Source organism: Macrobrachium nipponense, chromosome 21, assembly GCF_015104395.2.
Source record: "Macrobrachium nipponense isolate FS-2020 chromosome 21, ASM1510439v2, whole genome shotgun sequence".
Lineage (NCBI taxonomy): Eukaryota > Metazoa > Arthropoda > Malacostraca > Decapoda > Palaemonidae > Macrobrachium > Macrobrachium nipponense.
The window spans coordinates 80583296-80599730 of record NC_087212.1 but is presented as its reverse complement, the minus strand read 5'-3'; the positions used below and the strand labels follow the sequence as shown (position 1 = coordinate 80599730).

The following is a 16435-nucleotide window of genomic DNA, read 5'->3' as shown; positions in this document are numbered from 1 at the left end:
TGACTTGAGTAAACTAAAAGAGATGGCAAAAAAAAGGCTAAGAAGCAAGAAAACAAGGGAGGAACTCACGAGATATACACAGTATAGGAGCGAGGACTAAAAAACACAATAAAAGATGTAAAACAGAGGCTTAAGGCCAAAGCGCATAAGATCCAACGGTACATGAACAGGATTAAGGGATACCAACAGAACAAACTATTCGGAACCAACCAGAAAAGATTATACAGCCAACTAAGAGGCGAAGACAACCACCAAAAAATTCCTGAAGCCGAACCAAGTAAGGGACTCTGGGAAAACATATGGAGCAATCCGGTATCACACAACAAGAGTGCAACATGGCTCCAGGAAGTTAAGGAAGAAGAAACAGGGAGAATAAAACAAAGATTCACCAAGATCACGACAGACACAGTCAGACACCAACTAAAGAAAATGCCCAACTGGAAAGCCCCAGGTCCTGATGAAGTCCATGGATATTGGCTCAAAAAATTTAAGGCTCTACACCCACGAATAGCAGAACAACTCCAGCATTGTATCACAAATCACCATGCACCGCAAATGGATGACCACAGGAAGAACATCCTTAGTACAGAAAGACTAGGGTAAGGGAAATATAGCCAGTAACTACAGGACTATCACCTTCCTACCAATAATGTGGAAGTTACTAACAGGTATCATCAGTGAAAGGCTATACAACTACCTAGAGGATACAAACACCATCCCCCACCAACATAAAGGCTGCAGAAGGAAGTGTAGGGGCACAAAAGACCAGCTCCAACCTGGATAGACTATAAGAAAGCCTTCAACATGATACCACACACATGGCTTATAGAATGCCTGAAAATATATGGGGCAGAGGAAAGCACCATCAGCTTCCTCAAAAATACAGTGCACAACTGGAATACAATACTTACAAGCTCTGGAATAAGAATAGCCAAGGTTAATATCAAGAGAGTGATCTTCCAGGGTGGCTCATTGTCCTCACTACTCTTCGTAGTAGTGATGATTCCCATGACAAAAGTACTGCAGAAGATGGATGCTGGGTACCAACTCAAGAAAAGAAGCAACAGAATTAACCATCTAATGTTCATGGACGACATCAAGCTGTATGGTAAGATACCCTAATCCAGACTGTAAGGATTGTATCTGGGGACATCAGGATGGAGTTTGGAATAGAAAAATAGGCCTTGGTCAACATACAAAAGGTCAAGGTAACAAGGACTGAAGGGATAAAGCTACCAGATGGGAGCAACATCAAACACATAGATGAGACGGGATACAAATAGCTGGGAATAATGGAAGGAGGGGATATAAAACACTAAGAGATGAAAGACACGATTAGGAAAGAATACATGCAGAGACTCAAGGCGATAGTCAAGTCAAAACTCATCACCGGAAATATGATAATAATAATAATAATAATAATAATAATAATAATAATAATAATAATAATAATAATAATAATAATATATGCAGAGGCTCAAGGCGATACTCAAGTCAAAACTCAACGCCGGAAATATGATAAAGCCATAAACATGGGCAGTGCCAGTAATCAGATACAGCGCAGGAATAGTGGAATGGACGAAGGCAGAACTCCGCAGCATAGATCAGAAAACCAGGAAACATATGACAATACACAAAGCACTACACCCAAGAGCAAATACGGACAGACTATACATAACACGAAAGGAAGGAGGGAGAGACTAACTAAGTATAGAGGACTGCGTCAACATCGAAAACAGGGCACTGGGGCGGGGCAATATCTTGAAAACCAGTGAAGACGAGTGGCTAAAGAGTGCATGGGAAGAAGGACTAATAAAAGTAGACGAAGACCCAGAAATATACAGACAGGAGAAAGACAGAAAGAACAGAGGACTGGCACAACAAACCAATGCACGGACAATACATGAGACAGACTAAAGAACTAGCCAGCGATGACAATTGGCAATGGCTACAGAGGGGAGAGCTAAAGAAGGAAACTGAAGGAATGATAACAGCGGCACAAGATCAGGCCCTAAGAACGAGATATGTTCAAAGTACGATAGACGGAAATAACATCTCTCCCATATGCAGGAAGTGCAATACGAAAAGTGAAACCATAAACCCACATAGCAAGTGAATGCCCGGCACTTGCACAGAACCAGTACAAAAAGAGGCATGATTCAGTAGCAAAAGCCCTCCACTGGAGCCTGTTGCAAGAAACATCAGCTACCTTGCAGTAATAAGTGGTACAAGCACCAACCTGAAGGAGTGATAGAAAAACGATCAGGCAAAGATCCTGTGGGACTATGGTATCAGAACGGATAGGGTGATACGTGCAAACAGACCAGATGTTACGTTGATTGACAAGGTCAAGAAGAAAGTATCACTCATGATGTCGCAATACCATGGGACACCAGAGTTGAAGAGAAAGAGAGGGAAAAAATGGATAAGTATCAAGATCTGAAAATAGAAATTAAGAAGGATATGGGATATGCCAGTGGAAATCGTACCCATAATCATAGGAGCACTAGGCACAATCCCAAGATCCCTGAAAAGGAATCTAGAAAAATTAGAGGCTGAAGTAGCTCCAGGACTCATGCAGAAGAGTGTGATCCTAGAAACGGCACACATAGTAAGAAGAGTGATGGACTCCTAAGGAGGCAGGATGCAACCCGGAACCCCACACTATAAATACCACCCAGTCGAATTGGAGGACTGTGATAGAGCAAAAAAAAAAAAAAAAAAAAAAAAAAATAATAATAATAATAACTAATAATAATAATAATAATAATAATAATAATAATGTCCTTTATTTCAGCTCAGGGCCATATACATGGAATATACAAAATACAGACAGTAACATACACAATCTAGATACATGAGACATGATAAAAAAATATGAATAATCAGCACTTATCCACAAAATAGCTGAGGTAGCATAAAAGATAGTAATCATAATACTGGCAATACAGTAATAATATTGGTGAGGAAAAAATATTCATTGAAAGTAATAACAATTAGTGCACATATTATATAACTTAAATTTCAGCTAGAGACCTTAGCTGGTTACAGTAGTCAGGTCCAGAGGGCTAAATACAAAAATTGAATGTTAAAAAACTTTAACTTGATAGTAATCACAGTGATAATGAAAAATTAAAATATTAGCAATAAATGCAATAATGACAAAATCTATAGATGACATCTTGCCAATACAGAGTTTAAGTCCTTTAGGGGACAAAGGCCTCATTTTCCCATCTTACCCACAATTTAGATCTTCTTGCTTCACTCCTTAGGATGCTTTGTATGAGCGAGTTGCTGCTGTTTCTCACTCGAGTTACCAGACTGGACATTGTTCGCATAACAATGATTTTTAAATTGTCCAGGTTGTTTTCTATGCACATCTGTGTGGCGGAGTGGTAGCGGGGAGTGTTTGTGAGGCGTCTCAGAATGTCACTGTGCACAACAGTAATGCGTCTCATGGTCTCTCGGGTATAGTTCGTCCAGAGGGAACACCCATAGATACTGTAGCAATATGAGCAGAAGAGCAACAGTTTCATGTCTTGGTAACAGAAGGCAAACCTCCTTGCAATCAGGTTGCCAGTTGCACATAGTTTACGACGCCTCTATTCAATGTCTGCTGTATCTTTTAGCTCATCTGCGATAATATGACCCAAAAACGGAAATTCGTGCACAAATTCCAGCCGATAGTTTCGGAGAAACATTTGTGGTTCTGCAATATGCTTAAGCAATCTCGGGGGCAGCGACATGCACTGGGTCTTGGTTTCATTGTAGATTATATCAAATTCCTCTGCATATTGGCTGCAAGTGTCGATGAGTCATTGGAGACCTTGCACTGATGGGGAAATCAGAACCATATCGTCAGCGCAACAGAGGTTGTTTATAGTTGTTTCATTGACGGTGCATCCGATTGGGAGTGAGTTCAGTTTGACATTCAAGGCATCTGTGTATGTATTAAACAGGTATGGAGAGAGAATGCCCCCTTGCCGAAGCCCGTTTAGGGAGCCGAAGGTGTATGATAATACGATACCCCATTTGACACAGAATAGCTGTGTGGAGAACCAGCAATGTAAAATGCCAATTAGATAAAGGGGTGTGCCCCTTTTATGCAGCTTCAGGAAGAGCTTCAGGTAGTTTTCTCTTTCAAATGCTTTTCTCAAATCTACAAAATAAAGGAAAACAGGAGAGGCTGATGATAGGTAGTAGTTCAGCAAATCTTTCAGTATGTAGATGTAGGTGTCGGTTGAGTGGTTTGCTTTAAACCCGAACTGGTTGTCAGTGGTGTGTAGAAAGGAGAGAAGTCTCACTAGAAGAACCGACTCAAGTATCTTCGATGCAATCATTGCCAGGGTCAGCTGCATCATTTAGCTTGTTTTTGATTAATGGTATCAAGTGAACTAAGAGTAGGGAGTCTGGAAGAAACCAGTGAATTATTCACGCATTGAATAGGGCAGCTAGCAAAATGTAAATTATCGGATGGTAGAATTTGAAAGCCTCTGCAGGAAGACCATCACAGCTGGGCGATTTATTATTAGGTAAGCTGTTTATGGCATCGCTGATGTTACCTGGAATAATACGGTCTGCAAAATGAAATTGAATGTTGTCAGTAAGGAGGTTATTTACATCCCTTCAGGAATCTTGATCATTTATGCAATTCAGGATGTTGTTGAAGGGATCGCCCCACATACTTGCGATAGCTTCGTCTCCGACTGCTTCCCCTACTCTCTGTGATAGCTTTTTAGTTTTGGGATTTAAGGACTGAATATCTTTCCAAAGACGAGGATAATCATCAGATTCTAAGTTTCTAGACATTGCACCGGCTCTTAGTTGTATTTCATTTAACCTGCAGTGCTTAAGAGCAAGTTTGAACTGCACTCTCGCCTGTCTCATTAGTAATGCAGTGTACCCTTCCCTGGAGCTACCATTTTGCCTCCACAGTAAAAACATTTCTCGTGAGTATGTATACAGATCTTTAACCAAGTCATTCCATCCAGAATTGCGAGAATTGCCTTGACGAAATCTATAGGCAGTCCTGCCCGAAGCAAGCATAGCGGAGATTATGTTCGAATAGAATATTCATTCAGATCCCTCCTGTGGTGGTCATTTCTACAATTTGTGTTGGTACAAAGTAAGGCATCTGCCGGTTGAACTATTGACCGCAACCTGGTTTCCGTGGTCATCCTAAAGTATCTGGTTTTCTGTTGGTTTTTAAAATCACAGTTTACTGCTGGTGGACGATCAGTTAGGGGGTTCACGGTAGGGAGGGATAGGATACTGAATGATACCTGTAATGGGATGTGATCCTAGCACATTGCAAGATAAGAGCAAATATTGCAGGTCATAATAGAATCATGAAGTTGTGGAGATATGATTCAGTGGTCCAGCCAGCAGGTTGTAATAGCATGCGCTCTATTATGTACACATGGATAGGAGGAGGGAGGGAGGAGCATTACATCACTAATTTGGAGAGCATGATTTTGACAGAAGCGAGTAAGTTCATTATGAAACTGTTTTGTGGGGGGAGAATTAAAGTCCCCGATTATACAAATATGATCAGCAGGCGAATCATGAATAATACTGTGTAACTCCCCTAGGGTCATGCAGTAATGATCAAAATTATTGTTATTTTCCCATGGCATATAAACATTAATGATTAGGATTTTAGAGCTCCCTACTGTCACTTGAAGCCCCAGCAATCTGTCACTCCTGAAGGTCATCACCTTTATCATATTGTCTATCGATTTGTGCCACAGGAAAGTGAGGCCCCCTTTCGGGCGACCAGCTATGATTTGATCTGTAACTTGCATCGATGAAGTCAAGAAGGTTCTGAAGTCTTCATGAATTGAATTGCAGATGGCAAGGTCATGTGGCCAGAGGAGCATTTCTTGTAATGCAATGATGCCTTTGAAGTTTTTGCAGAACATGTTCAGGAGAGGAATGTTCTGCTTGAGGTCAAATATATTCCAAGATATTATGTTTAATGTATCCATGGCTACTCACGAAGATGGGAGATGAATGCTCTGATCATTTGGGTGGATGGGGGGTTAGACAGGGGGAGTGGGCAGTCACTCACTGTGGGGGTTGGCTGGCACATGCGGTGGAAATGACCCTGGTTGGAGTGTCAGTAAGTTCCCCTGGGGGTGGTTGGTCCCGGATTAGTTTATATCTTGAAACTAATATATTAAGACCGAAATTCTCGCCTTTAAGAACGTCAAGGTGTTGAAATAGGCAGGTAATCCTGTAAGCCACTTTATGTTTACTTCTGCATGGGAGTTCGTGAGAGATGAGTGGGTCAGAGCCAGTGAGAAACTTGACTCTCTCCACTATGGCGTCTAGCGTCACCGATGAGCGCAGATTGTGAATTGCTACGTGACATCTCTTCTTAGGTGTCGGGCGAGGTGAAAGACGAATGTTGGGATCTGGTCCATTGATCAAATGAGAGGTTCTTCTCTTCTTTCTGCTTGTTTGTATCTGCCAGCCGCCAGACCCCTCATGATCACTCTCATCTGCATCTACGATGAAGGGTTGGGGGGGAGAGATAGGGTGGGGAGGATTTCGAGGGCTGGTAATCATCACCGGAGATATACGTTCCACTGGAGGCACTGGTGAGGGAGAAGAGGTCTATAAGTGACGGGGGCACTTCCGTGTTGCTGGGAGGCGAGGAAAAACTGGATGCTGTATTCATAGGAGTCTGGTGGCTATCTGTGCGATTGTCTACCGATCCCTGGACTCCTTTGATCGCATCCCAAATCCATGTGAGGTTATTTGTTTCCACCATTTTAAGACTGTCTAGGGATTCCTTTAGTCCTTTGATCACGTCCCAGATTCTTGATAATTTATTGTTTGTCTCCTCAATTTTTTCAGAGTTTTTTCCAATTATTTCTGAGAGAGATTTTGCTGTTTGGAAGGCATTTTCTGCCGTGTGGTACACTGCAGGTAGGCTTAGGTCAGCAGGCCCCTTTGGAGGCAGATTGTAAGGGTCATCGGCGTAGATTTTCACCGAGCAGGTTCTTAGCCACTTAGTGATATGTTATTTTCTTGTGAGAGGACAAGTTCTTTGCGGATTGCTCTTTGAGAATGCTCTCTGGTATCAGATCTTTGCATTTCGTATATGCAACGTTAATTTCCTCATCGGAGAAGGCACCACTGCCAGATTGTATAAAGTAAAGACAATTGTTCGAGAGTACGGAACTTGTGTGTGGGGTACAGGCACTGGTAGGTGCCAGGGTCACTTGCGCAACGGTTGGAGGTTGGTTGGATGACATTTTTGTGGTAAGGGAAGGGTCAAGCACTAACACATACACTGCATTCTTTTACCTATTTCCCAAGACCAATAGGCCTCGAGTAGCTGTGATTTGAAAGATTTCTAAGGCACTAATTGGAGCAGAAAGAATATTCGTATATCTGCAATTGCACAACACTCTCCGGCTTACACGCCGGGTATTACATGGAGACACTTTTAACACATTGCATATTATAAGAGATATAATCAACAAGGGCGAAAAACCCTTCTTTTCTGTGAGACCTCCAACTCGTCCGCATCCACTCACTGCCAAGTATCAGCAATAAAAGCCATAAACACATGGGCAGAGCCAGTAATCAGATACAGCGCAGGAATAGTGGAATGGACGAAGGCAGAACTTCGCAGCATAGACCAGAAAACGAGGAAACATATAACAATACACAAAACATAACACGAAAGGAAGGAGGGAGGGAACTACTAAGCATAGAGGACTGCATCAGCATCGAGAACAGAGTGTATGGGAAGAAGGACTGATAAAAGTAGACGAAGACCCAGAAATATACAGAGGCAGGAGAAAGACAAACAGAACAGAGGAATGGCACAACAAACCAATGCAAGGACAATACGTGAGACAGACTAAAGAACTACCCAGTGGTGGCACATGGCAATGGCTACTAAGGGGAGAGCTCAAGAAGGATATTGAAGGAATGATAACAGCGGCACAAGATCAAGCCCTGAGAACCAGATATGTTCAAAGAACGATAGACGGAAATAACATCTCTCCCATATGTAGGAAGTGTAATATGAAAAACGAGACCATAAACCACATAGCAAGTGAATGTCCGCCACTTGCACAGAACCAGTACAAAAAGAGGCATGATTCAGTGACAAAAGCCCTCCACTGGAGCCTGTGCAAGAAACACCAGCTACCTTGCAGTAATAAGTGGTACAAGTACCAACCTGAGGGCGTGATAGAAAATGATCAGGCAAAGATCCTCTGGGACTGTGGATCAGAACAGATAGGGTGATATGTGCAAATAAACGAGACGTGACGTTGATTGACAAAATCAAGAAGAAAGAACACTCATTGATGTAGCAATACCATGCGACACCAGGGTTGAAGAGAAATAGAGGGAAAAAATGGATAAGTATTAAAAACTGAAAATAGAAATAAGAAGGATATGGGATATGCCAGTGGAAATTGTACCCATAATCATAGGAACACTAGGCACGATCCCAAGATCCCTGAAAAGGAATCTAGAAAAACTAGACATTGAAGTAGCTCCAGGACTCATGCAGAAGAGTGGAATCCTAGAAACAGCGCACATAGTAAGAAAAGTGATGGAGTCCTAAGGAGGCAGGATTCAACCCGGAACCCCACACTATAAATACCACCCAGTCGAATTGGAGGACTGTGATAGAGCAAAATAACTAATAATGATAATAATAATAATAATAATAATATAATAATAATAATAATAATAATAATAATAATAATAATAATAACGATTTCTATTGTATGTGAAATATCTACAAATGTTTGCTATATCTCCACCACACGTATCAGTCAATTTACAAACACATTTATCACTTACTTCCTATTATCCAGATTTTAGAAATAGTAATAGTTCACAATACCATGAGCATTGAACTTTCTTCTCCTCTTTTTACCTCTTTTATCTCAAATTTCTTTGAGACAATAGCCTTCTTGCTGAAGGTTCATAAGCAAATTGATTTTAATGGCACGCAGGACATTGACCGATTCATGGAAAAAAGAGAAAAATTTTAGATTGTCTGGATTTGCCGATTCTTGTCGAAAGAAAAAGATTTAATCGAATAAATAATGAAATCATATATGTATTCACTTATTTAGAGAGAGAGAGAGAGAGAGAGAGAGAGAGAGAGAGAGAGAGAGAGAGAGAGAGAGAGCTGAGAAAGTCCTGATTTCTGGTCACATTTAATCATAGAATTTGTGATAATTTTGAACAAAAATACTTAAGCCATTTTCGAAATATAAGATCGTCAGCTCGAGTTTATGTAAAATCAGGTCCATAGGGAAACGAAATCAATTATAGATTTTCTGTAAAACTAAGAAAAATGTCAAATACATCACCAGCAATAGCAGCTATTACTGCTACAGTTCATATCGTAACCAGGGCAGCTAGCGTTTCTGTTAGGAATGCTATGGCTATTATTAATAGAAATATTATTATCCTGCTATGATGCAGTTTCTACTGACCTGAAACCTCTGGTCTGAAGTATAAGTATACTGGTCGACAGTCAGCAGATGCAAATCTCGATGGCGGATCCACGATACCTGAAAGAAAATGAGTGAATGAATAAAGATTTATCGATGTTAAAATAGATACGATAGATAGATCAATAGATATTCCAAAGCGCCGAATAATCTTTCAGTAACATCTTGTTTGAAATGGCTAATTCTTCAATCTCATTGTTCATGAGATGTTAATGAAAACAAAATAGTTTCGAAATACGAAAATCAATAGTGTCGGTCATTAAACACATAAAAAGTGCTGGTCATTAAACACTTATGTGTTTAACTTGTAAAATTATTTCAGTCCCACTCGGGCCAAAATAAACAATCTGCACTATTATGACTGTTGTGAGAGTACATAATTGACGTTAATATATTTCTTGTATTTTTGTAAAAAGAAAACACAGCATAAAGGTTATTTGCAAATGGATTTTAAATATCGTGATTGGAAATTTACATAATCTCTCCATATACCTATCAATATATATATATATATATATATATATATATATATATATATATATATATATATATATATATATATATATATATGTATATATATATATATATATATATATATATATATATATATATTATAGTATATATATATATATATATATATATATATATATATTAGGGCTTGTGCCTTGTATGATAAGGCGCCCTATGAGGTAATGTTAGACTAGCGATAATCTATACGCTAAGTCGGTTGGTATTGCACTTCCATCTTCAATGGAGTGTCTGGGGTTTTGTAGATCACTTACGAAGTCGGTATTATCTTTACGACGATGTGTTAAACTCATGGTTCGGTGAGGTTCTTGTAGAAAACACTAAGTATAAAAATAGATATAATTTCTTCTGAAGTTTTACATGCTGAAGATCAGATATGATTGTACAAGTCTTCTAATAACGATAGCTTGATCGCTTCTGCCAATGATAATGGCTAATCCTATTCCTCTACATGATAAAGCTTAGGTAAAGAGGTACAGGTCTTCTAATGACGATCACTAACTCTGTTCTGCTTGTCTACCATCTCTGTTACAAGTTATGAAGGAACAGACAGTAGTTCGAACATATGAACATACTATCAGATGACATAGTTACATACGAACACACAATCAAATGAGACACGCTAGAGATCACGTAGGCCGTTTGAATAATAGGTCGGGGTAGTTGTCTCAAGCAGGGAGCTTGGACTAATGTTTATAAACAATTGAATGACTACAGGTGACGACATGTTATCTTAGCCTACTTACTTATTGTATACGTCATCTTTAGCGTCTCTAGTCTGATCACATTCCTGCAAGCAATCTGGTTGGTTGACCTCTTTAGTTTTAGTATTTTATATATATGGACTAACATTCCATATATTATGTAAACACTTACATATATATATATATATATATATATATATATATATATATATATATATATATATATATATATATATATATATATCCAATTGGTCACAGCTCCAATGCAACACTGAACGGGGGACAGAGAATTTAATGAAAGCCAATCTTTCCAGGGTGGATTTCCCCAAACGAGGTCTAGGTAAGTGAGGTCACAGGTAGTCTGTTGCTATTAATAGGCATATCAATTGGAATTAGAATATATCTGAAAAATATTATCAAATAAAACTTGCAAACACTAGAAAATTTACCACAAGGTCAAAATATTTATCATGCAATTTCTAAAGTTTGTATATACTCTGATTGCAAGTTTATTCTTTCAGTCTCTTTCGCAAATGATATGAATTTTTCTAAAGCCTGCCAATCCTTACCTTCCCCATCTCTCTCTCTCTCTCTCTCTCTCTCTCTCTCTCTCTCTCTCTCTCTCTCTGTACAACTTACTGTTTTATTTCCTCGATCCAGAACTCGACATCTCAAAGAAGCCGTTCTTCCCAGGACCGTGGACACGTTTCCTGAGTGCAGGGTGTCTACCTGGAAGTCAGAAAAAAGTACGTGGAATTTGAAAAGCCATATTGTTGCTGTTTTGTCATATCCTTTCTTATACCTGAATACCCTCTATAACCCGCAGCTATAGTAGGAAAGCAATTCCTATTATAGGTTTCTGCGTAATAAAGCTGACACATTTTCACTTACAAATAAAAACGCCCTTTCTAAAGAATTCTTTAATGTTGAAAAACACAACGGTTTCGAGAAAAACTAGAATCTTTCCACTTTCACTTGATGAGGAGCCTAGTGTGCTGGAAACTTAAGTTTTTCAGGTGATAATGATGTCTTTAGGACGAGTTTCTTGTTTGTAATTGTTTGCAATGTTCAGAGCATAATGCATCCACTACTCTTCCCTTTCTCTCGATACACTTCCGCCGAAGAAGGATGTTAAAATGAGGTGCCAGACAATCAGCTGACTCAGCCTTGGGTGAATTGTTGGACCCGCCTATATATTAGTAGTTTTCAGCGAGCTTTGAGTTCATTTATTATTACTATTCCCGTCATGAGTTTTCATTTGATTGCGTTCAAGTTGCGATATATTTGCAGTATCAGCGACTTTGTAATATATTATAGGAATTTGGCAAATGTTTACAAATTTGTACCAAAATCAGGACAAAACTTTAAAGGGGTTTCAATTTCGCTTCCTATTGTATGGGAAAGACTCAAAGTAGTAACTACATATATATATATATATATATATATATATATATATATATATATATATATATATATATATATATATATAATGTAGGAATTAACATTAATGGGGAATACCTTAACAACTTAAGATTTGCAGATGACATAGCTCTACTCAATGAATCAGGGGTGAATTACATAAGATAATAGAAGATTTGAAGAGAAAGCAGAAATGTAGGACTGAAAATGAATATGAGTAAAACTAAGATAATGTTCAATGAAAATGCAGAAAGACAACAAATAAGGGTTATGGACGAACCTCTAGAGATTGTTAATGAATATACGTATCAAGGACAGACAATAAGTGTTTCCCCAGTGCATGAGATAGAAATTAAAAGAAGAATAAGCATGGGATGGAGAGAATTTTGTAAAGAAAATAAGATTATGAAAAGTAAAATGCCACTTCTCTAAAAAGAAAAGTGTTTAATTAGATGGTACTACCAGTATTCACTTATGGATCAGAAACTTGGAGCCTTACTGAAGCCTTAGAACAAAAGCTAGCTACAACTCAAAGAGCTATGGAAAGAAAAATGATGGAAATAATACTAAGAGACAGAAGAGGAGCAACATTGACATATGAGCAAACTAAAGGAGAGGATATTTTAACATCAAAATAGAAAAAGAAATGGGCGTGGACAGGACATGTAATGAGAATGTCAGATGATAGATGAACGAAAAGAATATATATATACATATATATATATATATATATATATATATATATATATATATATATATATATATATATATATATATATATATATCTGTATATATATATATATATATATATATATATCATATATATATATATATATATATATATATATATATATATATATATATATATATATATATATATATATATATATACAGGGTAAGAAAGAGAAGACGATGGACTGACGACCTAACGAAAATTTGCGGTATAGAATGGCATAGAGAGACCGTTTGTATATGTCTCATTGTTCCTAAAACACAAAATGTATTGTTTTCTGGCTAAATTACCTGTACCCACGTGTGGGTGGCAACTTTTAAATCTTCACGTTCTAGCCACAGACGTTATTTCAGTTCTTTAAAGTGACCTGGAACTTTTGTTAATCATGTAATGTCGATTTATATACTTACCTGTCCCTGTATTTTTTCATTTTCCTCTGTGGCATTACCTTTATTTATACCTAGCGTCACATTTTATATATTTCGTGATCAAGTTATTCATATATATATATATATATATATATATATATATATATATATATATATATATATATATATATATATATATATATATATATATATATATATATATATATATATATATATATATATATATCTATATATATATATATATATATATATATATGAGTCTGATCACATCACTGTGATTCAATATATATGCTTTAATCTACAAATGTCCATTAATACCTAATTTGTTTGCTCTACCTCGGCATTAATAGCTGTGTGGTTAAAGTTGCTTCAATGACCCTCTAAGGCTGAAGCGGTAAAAAAAAAAAAATTGTCTCCCGTGTGCCGAAGGTGTTTCAGAGCGAGTGCGGAAGCGGAAAAAATATTTTTTTCAAAAAATCACAGCGCGCTTAGTTTTCAAGATTAAGAGTTCATTTTGGCTCCCTTTTTTTTAATTGGCTGAAGTTTAGTATGCAACCATCAGAAATGAAAAAAAAAAATTATCATTATCATATATAAATAATGCGATATATGATAGCGCAAAAAAGAAAATTTCATATATAATTGTATTCAAATCGCGCTGTGTGCAAAACGGTTAAAGGTAACAAGTTACTTTTTTTTCGTTGTAATTTACCACTAGAATTACGATCATTTTGGTATATAACATTGCATAAAACGATAAAGCAACACAGAGAAAATGTTATCACAAAATATGCATGAATTCGTAACGCGCGGACGTAAACAAATATTTTTTTTTTTTTTCAAAAATTCACCATAAATCTAATATTGTCCTAGAGACTTCCAATTTCTTTCAAAATGAAGAAAAATGATTGAATATTACTATACTGTAAGATTATTAGCTTACAATTGCAGTTTTCGACCATATCTGACGAGTTAAAGTTGACCGAATGTCGAGTTTTTTTATATATATATTATTTATATGCAATTATTTCAAAAATAAGAAAAGCTACAACCTTCAAATATTTTTTGTTTTATTCTACATGAAATTGCGCACATTTTAATATATAAAACTCTATGAAATGCCTAATATGAAACGGAACAAATATTCCGAGAATGGTAAGTACGCATTTCGGAGATTTGTGGCGGAGAATCCGCGCGCGGAGGGAAGGAAAGATTTATTTTAAATTCACCATAAATCTAAATATTTGCTAGAGACTTAGAATTTGTTTCAAGATGAAGATAAATGACTGAATATACTAGACTGTAAGAGTTTTAGCTTACAATTGCGTTTTCGACCATTTCGGTAGAGTCAAAGTTGACCGAACGTGGTTTTTTTCTATTTATCGTGATTTATATACAAAATATTTCAAAAATGAGAAGCTACAACCCTCAATTATTTTTTTTGTTGTATTCTACATGAAATTGCGCACATTTTCATATATAAAACGTTATGTAACGGCTAATTTAAAATGGTGCAAACATTACCACAATCGCACGTATGATTTTTTCGGAAGAGTTACCGCGCGGACGTAAAGAAAATGTTATTTTTTTCATAAATTCACCATAATCGAAATATTGTGCTAGAGACTTCCAATTTGTTGCAAAATGAAGGTAAATGCTTGAATATTACTAGAATATAAGCGTTTTAGCTTACAATTGCGTTTTTCCACCATTTCGGTAGAGTCAAAGTTGACCGAAGTTGAAATTTTGGCAATTATCGTTATTTATATGAAAATATCTCAAAACTGATAAAAGCTACAACCATGGGTTGTTTTATAATTGTATTGTGCATGAAATTGCGCACATTTTCATATATAAAACTTTATATAACGGCTAATTTTAAAATGGTGCAAACATTACCACAATCGCATGTATGGTTTTTTCGGAAGAGTTACCGCGCGGACGTAAGGAAAAAGTTTTTTCATAAATTCACCATTAATCAGAATATTGTGCTAGAGACTTCCAATTAGTTGCAAAATTAGGTAAATATTGAATATTACTAAAATATAAGAGTTTTAGCTTACAATTGCGTTTTTCGACCATTTCGGTAGAGTCAAAAGTTGACCAAAGGTTGAAATTTTGGCAATTATCATTATTTATATGAAAATATCTCAAAACTGATAAAAGCTACAATCATGAGTATTTTATAGTTGTATTTTGCATAGAAATGCGCACATTTTCATATATAATACTTCATGTAACGGCTAATTTACAATGGTACAAAAATTATGTCAAAGTGACGAAATAATTTCCGAGATTTGTGATTCATAAGTTTTAGGCTGGTAGGAGTATATAATATTTTTCCGCGAATTTAAAAAAAAAACTTTTGTATGTCGACGTAAAATACGTCCAGTCGGCACCCGAGAGACAAAAAATGTCGACTCAAAATACGTCCAGTCGGCGTTTAAGGGATGAACGTCCTGATTTCTTGGTTCCAAGCTTCGCGCTGGGGAGCCGACGAAATTTTTATCAACTACAAAATTCCCGTTCAAGTACATGTATAAAAGAATATTAATTCCGAGATAGAGCGAATTAGATATTAAGGATAATTGTAGCTTAATGCCTGTATATTATATATATATATATATATATATATATATATATATATATATATTATATATATAAATTATATATATATATATTATATATATATATATATATATATATATATATATATATATATATATATATATATATATAGATATATATATAGATACTATATATATATATATATATATATATATATATATATATATATATATATATATATATTATTACAAGTTTATGTTTATTTTCATTAATTTTGTTTGATACTGTTTGGTTATGTTTATTCTTTTTGTTTTCCTTTTTTTTATTACTATTCAAGAGAGGCAAACTGCTTGTTTGGTATCAAAAGTAAGTACCATGTACAGAATACCATTAGGTAGTTCAGCCAAATACAGGTTTCAGCATATAGATCATTCCAGCAGTCGATACCGAGAGCTAAACCAGAGAGGTTATCCTGACACTCGACCCAGAGTCAAGAAGAAGGGACAAGGGTAAGATGTATATAACGAGTCAGAGAGAGAGAGAGAGAATATCGGATTGTTGCCATTCTGTTTTGGTAGTATTTCGTTGTCATGTCAC

The 16435-nt window shown here is 36.5% G+C and overlaps 1 protein-coding gene across 1 annotated transcript in view; it reads left to right on the top strand.

Annotated features, from left to right (window-relative positions):
• LOC135198200 (zwei Ig domain protein zig-8-like) overlaps positions 1-16435 on the top strand; it is a 129739-nt gene that overhangs the window by 32252 nt on the left and 81052 nt on the right. The window lies entirely within an intron of this gene.